Here is a 6,519-nt window from a genome sequence, read left to right on the forward strand (position 1 = left end):
TTGCTTGAAGAACAATATTTTCATAAAAGCTCAACAATAACTTTTTGGCTTCCATTAGGGCACCGTATGTGGCCATACACATTGACCCAAACATTGCCAAGCACATCATGTTTCTCTAATTGTTCTTGACTAGTACTTTCATTGTGATTTCTCACCCACATGTGAAGGGATTGTGTAAGGCCATAGGACTTCAAGGTGCAATCATAGGTGATTGCATTTGGAGAAGCCCTCCCTCACATTTGGTTCAATATTTGGTTCAAACAGCCGAGAGCTTCCTTGCCACAACCATGTTGGGCTTATCCTACGATTAGTGCAACTCAAAGATCACATTTTGGATTGAAAGCTCATCAAGAACCCTTTGTGCTTTTGTTAGGACATCGTATTTGGCATACAAATTGATGCAGAGAGGATGCCCTAATATGAGCTACAAACATTTATTATACAAGACTCCTTTCCATAACATCCACAACCTTCACTTCATTGGCAGGCCTTAGTGATCCTTCACTTGTTTCAATAGCAAATGTAACCAAGCAAAAATTCATTCCCTATCACGTAAAATACCTAGATGCATGTGAAGTTGGTCAAGTTTCAAATATGGAACGTGGTAGACCAAAGTGCACATGGAGAAAAGGTTTACAAACTGAACTCGTTTCGAGGAAATAGCAAGTGGAAGTCTCTATACATTGTTCAAGAAAAGTGGGTCTCGTCTTACAATCGTCTCATCTTACAATCGTGCTGCTTTGAAAAAATGCGCGTTGGGAGAACGAAAAGTTCCCGCTCAATTTTAAGAAAAATATTATAAAAATAGTAAAAATTTGTTTTATTTTACAATATTTCCTCTCAAAAAATCCATAAAGAGGAATTGCGTATGGTTGTGAAAATGATTTTTCCGAAACAATGTCGCTAGGGGATCACTTGATTGACAACCTTCAAAAGAGAGAAGAGGATAGGCCGGACAAAAAATGCATGTTCTTAAGGGGGTGGTCATGTGAGGCATAGTTTATCGGTTACTTTTTGTGATAATCATGCCCTTGTCATGGTCAAGTGAAAATTAAGTAAGCATAATAGAACTATGCATGGGTTTTCGCAACTATGCCAATTTCGGCATAGTTGCACAAGTTATTTGAGGTGCGTAGTATTAAATGTTTCAAAGAAGCTTCAACTTTTACCAGGATGGCGCTATTGCAAACCCATGTGGCTACATGAGAGTGGGCAAGCCATCACCTCTATAGCCCTCTCACGTGAAGCTAGGTCCCACAATGCCAGTGACCACCTACTACATAGGCAAGACTATCTAAAGCTCGCTATTGATGACCTTCATCTGCATGTAATTTTTGGAAAAGATGCTACACGTGACCACAACAAAGGTCCTACTAATTAAGTGACGAGGTTCAAGTTCTTGCTAATTAAGTGACGAGGCTCAATTTTGCACATTTTTAAAAATAAAAAACTATGCTCGGGTGACCATTGCCTAAGTTGACTAGGTGAAAAAAAAATATAAGATTAATGCAAGTGGACAACTCACGAGGCTCAGTTTTGCACAATTTTTTGTTATGAAAAACTATGCTCGGGTGACCATTTCCTAAGTTGACTAGGTGAATCAAAATATCTATACTATGTATAATGGAGGAAGGGATTCCGGCCCCTCCTCCATACACGTGGCACTCTTTCCTACCTCCAACAATCAAGCAGTGTACATTGTAGCCAACGACATAGGATACAACACAAGAGAGAGAGAGAGAGAGAGAGAGAGAGAGAGAGAGAGAGAGAGAGTCAAATGTCAAATCATACCCACCCTCTTAGGTGCACGCAAGAGAGAGTGAGGGAGATTGTCAACGTCAAATCCCAGATTTGCAGTAGTACCCTCTGGGCTCCTTTAGTTTCAGACTCCATGCTCGAGCCGCTCTTGATTAATTGCAGTCCTCTAGCTCTTGCTCTCGCTCTCGCTCAGTTGGCTGGCAAGCACATTAAAGATAGAGGGTGTGATCGGGCTTGAGCTAGCAAGAGCTTCTTCGAGTGTGGCATCATCATTATAGCCAAACAACCCCGCTAAAAACCCTGTTAACTAAAGGCAGTACCCTTGAACTCCATGGTTGTTAGTGGCTTCATCAAATGTCTGCTTCAACGTGCGTTGTTGTAGTTCCTCACCATAGCCGTTCTGTAGTGGGCGGAGCTCTTCTCCGGTCATATGTGATGCACCTCCTATGAGGGTGCTGCCTTTTCGGACTACATCTTCCCTGACACCCTGTGTAGCTCCCTCCCTCGGTCCGAACAGGCCACACCTCCTACATGCCCATCATTAAAGGTGAGCCGAGCTGTCAAAACTTCACAGCCAGCATGCTCCACATCATTGTATCCTGTATTGTAGCCGATTGCCTGCTTGAGCCATGTGTTGATATGTTGTATGAGACGTGTGTCGTTGAAGGCGAGCACTTGGGCAACACGAGATCATATGCAAGTGTGTGCCTACGTGTATGTGTGTGTGCATGTGTGTCCACTCCTACATAAGTAGAGAGCATACCAAGAGGGGCCGATTGCTGTACCTACCAGGCAAGAGAGTACGGAATGTCCACGAGGGACTGGTCTGTGATGATAATAGCAATAGAGAGAGAACACAACAACCCCATGTTGAGTGGGCACTACCGGGTGGAGTCATTTTCCTGAGGGAGCACGCATGCTAAGAACGTTGAGCTCCCGTATATTTCCTAAGAATAGAAACCCAGTGTATGTTATAACTGCTCTTTAAACCACCGGTTATATTGACCCACCTTTAGGTGCATTCCTACTCACCATCTTTAAGGTAAGAACAGCTTGCATTAACCAAACATTAGTGTGTGTGTGTGTGTGTGTTGATCGTATTGTGCAAAAAGCCAAGTTTTTGGGAACAGCAAGGCAAGGAGTTAGGAAACTAGAGTGTGAATTAGCAATCCGAAGTTGAAGTAATAACAAATAACAATGTTCTAACATCAAAATTCTTCTCAAAAAGTGTGTTAGTTTTGAGGCCAGAGTATGACAAGGGTCACAAGAAACCGAGAACCCTACTGTAGCAACAAGAGATCATAAGTGTGTGTGTTTGTTTGTTTGTGTGTGTGTGTGTGTGTGTGTGTGTGTGTGTGTGTGTGTGTGTGTGTGTGTGTGTGTATCAGATTTGATGAGGGATAATGCTACACACTGGCGCACAGAGTTGTAGCCAAGGGTGCCAGTTGGGGGCTCATAGAGAGCGAGGGAAGTAGACGCTCAATCAAATAGGAAAGTGCTCGTGAGCAGGGAGTTTGCTGGAATGAAATCATTATAGGTAGTTTAAGTAAGTGATGTGGCACTCCTTCCCTATTATGCATCATTAAAAGGCATATACACAGCTGCTAAGTCCTAACATGTGCTTGAGATTGTGTGTATCATGTGGGTCAGAGTTACTTCTGTGTAATGGCCAGGGAAGTTAGATATTTTGTGATGCACCCAATTAGTGTGCCGGAAAAACCAAGCCATTCTTGGAACCTTTCTTGTTTAATGGCCCAAATTTTGACGACTTTGCCTGTTTAAATGTGTGTGTGTGTGTGGATGAAAAAGATCATTGCATGTGTGCTCAAGATAGGGGAAGGTGGATCAAGCACAAATTAAGGCTCCAACAATATCTCCATCCACTAATTGGGATGGATCCCCACCGCTCTTCAACATGCCTTCCTCTTGCTCCAAAGAGGAGTTCTATGATTTCCAATAGGAGAGTACTTGATGGAGATGGTAAGGGTTAAAAAATCACGCAAGGCTGATTTTCAGAGCAGGTGAGTTATCTCTTTGATTCAAGCAAGGCAAATTGTTTTTACCTGGTAGGATTGGCACCTTCTTATCAAAGTTCAAGCCTCACACCCACACCACACATGAGGTAGTGGTTGTTTCCCGAGGACTCTTGCTTGCTAATCAAGGTTGAGTCATAAACTCACAGAAATCAGCCTTAAATATGCATATGGAGAGAGAGAGAGAGAGAGAGAGAGAGAGAGAGAGGGAGAGGTACATTGCATGTAAATAGGTCCACAAAAGAGGGAGAGAGAGAGAGAGGGAGAGGTACATTGCATGTAAATAGGTCCACAAAAGAGGAGGCTCCCTCATCTGGGGCACACTGTGTAGGACTGTTATTGAAGCTGTTGTGGACCTTTGCTATCAATCTCCCAACATAACCGCACATTGATGTTGTCAAGATAGCCCGTGATGACATTCTTGAAAGATTTGCATTTTGCTTTTGTGTAGATCTCCACATTTTTTGCAATGACAAAGTAGTTGATGAGTCTATTTATTGCATTTTAGGATTGCGCTTCCAATTTAAAAAGCATTATTAGAAAAAACGATCGCAAGGAATTAACAACATATCTCGATGCTAGAATTATTTGCTTGCTTACGTTAGTGCCTCTCATTCCCTCTATAGACACTACTTCTATGGGAGCAATGGGAGTGCACAATGGAAGAATGCCTTTTTTTTTTTGGGTGTTCGTCCTGTTGGAAAAGCTCTTGGATGCTGAGATTTCAAAGGGGGAGTCCAAACTCGAAATGAAGTTGCTACATTTGAAGGTTGAAGGGGTAGTTTAGAGTCAAAATGAAGCTCTTTTGGATGGTAACTTGCAAAGTTAAAGGTTTCTTAGGAGGAAACATTGTTGATAAGGTTGAAGGTTAACGTAGTTCTTAAAGGTTTCGCTGCAACAACATACTCGGTCAAATCGTGAAAACCTAATTAATCAATGTTCGAGATTCCCAAGAATCTTGGGAATCTAAGAATTTGAAAGGAAAAGCCCGCCACCATGGCACCATCATCCTCACTATGCATGCTCGTCCCCCCTCCATCGCCCTCACTACCCTGTGGTTCAGACGTGGTCTCTCTCTCTCTCTCTCTCTCTCTCTCTCTCTCTCTCTCTCTCTCTCTCTCATTAACCTGAGAGACACCATCTCTCTCAATCTGTTCGTCCATCCAGGCGCTCTCTCCCATCTCTCTCTCTCTCTCTCTTTCTCTCTCTCTCTCTCTCTCTCTCTCTCTCTCTCTCAGCCTGAGAAACACCATCTCTCTCAATCTATCCGCCCATCCAAACGCTTGCGACCATCTCTCTCTCTCTCTCTCTCTCTCTCTCTCTCTCTCTCTCTCTCTCTCTCTCTCTCTCTCTCTCTCTCTCAATGTAGGGCTTATGTAGATAGTGTTGGCATGCTTAAGCTAAGAAAAATCCACATAGCACCGTCAGAGGCAGTGTCGCCGCCGAAGGCGGTGCACTTTAGAAAACACAAAAAGTGCTTGAGGAGCTTCCTATCTAGGATGTCATCTCTTGGAATGCATTGATTGTAGGATTGCCCATCTTGGGCAAGGCCAAGAAGCTTTCGGCTATTTTTGGCAAATGAGAAGCGAGGGTTTTCACTCTAGATGCAATCACATACGCTTGCATCTTTAAGGCAAGGGTCACGGTAAGGAAACTCTGGGCTATTTCTAGCAGATGTAGAGAGAGGGCATCTCGCCAAATGAAATCACATACACTTGCACCCTGAAGGCGTGTGGAATTACACAAGATGCATTATGGGCAAACTAATTCACGGTATTGTTAGTCAGGGGTTGTTGAAAGAAAACGTCGTGTTCAACATTGCCTTGGTCGACATATATGCCAGATGTCGTGCACTTCATAAAGCACAAAAAGTGCTTAAGGATCTTACTCTCTTGGAGTTTGTATCTTGGAATGCACTAAAATGGGCTACAAATCATATATATATATATAATATATATATATATATTATATATATATATATATATATATATATATATATATATAGAGAGAGAGAGAGAGAGAGAGAGAGAGAGAGAGACTTATTACCCATGAAAGAAAGCAATTTTAGCTCTCTCTCTCTCTCTCTCTCTCTCTCTCTCTCTCTCTCTCTAAATGTAGAGCTTATGTAGATAGTGTTGGCATGCTTAAGCACCGTCAAAGGCCTTATCGTTGTACCATTAGTAAGAGCGAGCAAGACTTGCCGTAGGCAGGTCGCGCGAGCTAGTAAGATTAATGAAAGTGAACAAAAGATAAAAGCACTAGTAGATGCCCAAGTTAGATATTTAACACAATTGTAGAATATATTCAAAGTTTGAACATAAACACATTTCAGTTCTTTTTATACGAATCAGAGGAGATGCTCAGGTTCATCTAATTGAAAAAGGGAAAGTCGAAGGGAAAGTCTCTCTATAGCTCTTTTTGCTTTCTAGCTAGCCTCTTCATTGAAGAGAATCTTCGAAGATGCTTAGGTGATTTGAGAAGAAAAAAGGTAAAATTATCAAAATATCCCTCTAAAGATGATTAAATCAATAGGCCTTCCTATCTACTACCTACTGGGTCCACTTTCAAATCGCCCATTAATTAGTTGCTGAGATTCCATAGCGAATCTGTTAATTGGAAAACAAAAGATGTCATCACAACTTTGGAGAGTTCCTCTGCGTCCCCATCATTGCTGCACACAGAACTGCACCCACATCTCACCATCACTCCCTGTACGATCCCACCCTCT

Source organism: Adiantum capillus-veneris, unplaced genomic scaffold (assembly GCF_014529385.1).
Source record: "Adiantum capillus-veneris isolate H3 unplaced genomic scaffold, ASM1452938v2 Hic_scaffold_594, whole genome shotgun sequence".
NCBI lineage: Eukaryota > Viridiplantae > Streptophyta > Polypodiopsida > Polypodiales > Pteridaceae > Adiantum > Adiantum capillus-veneris.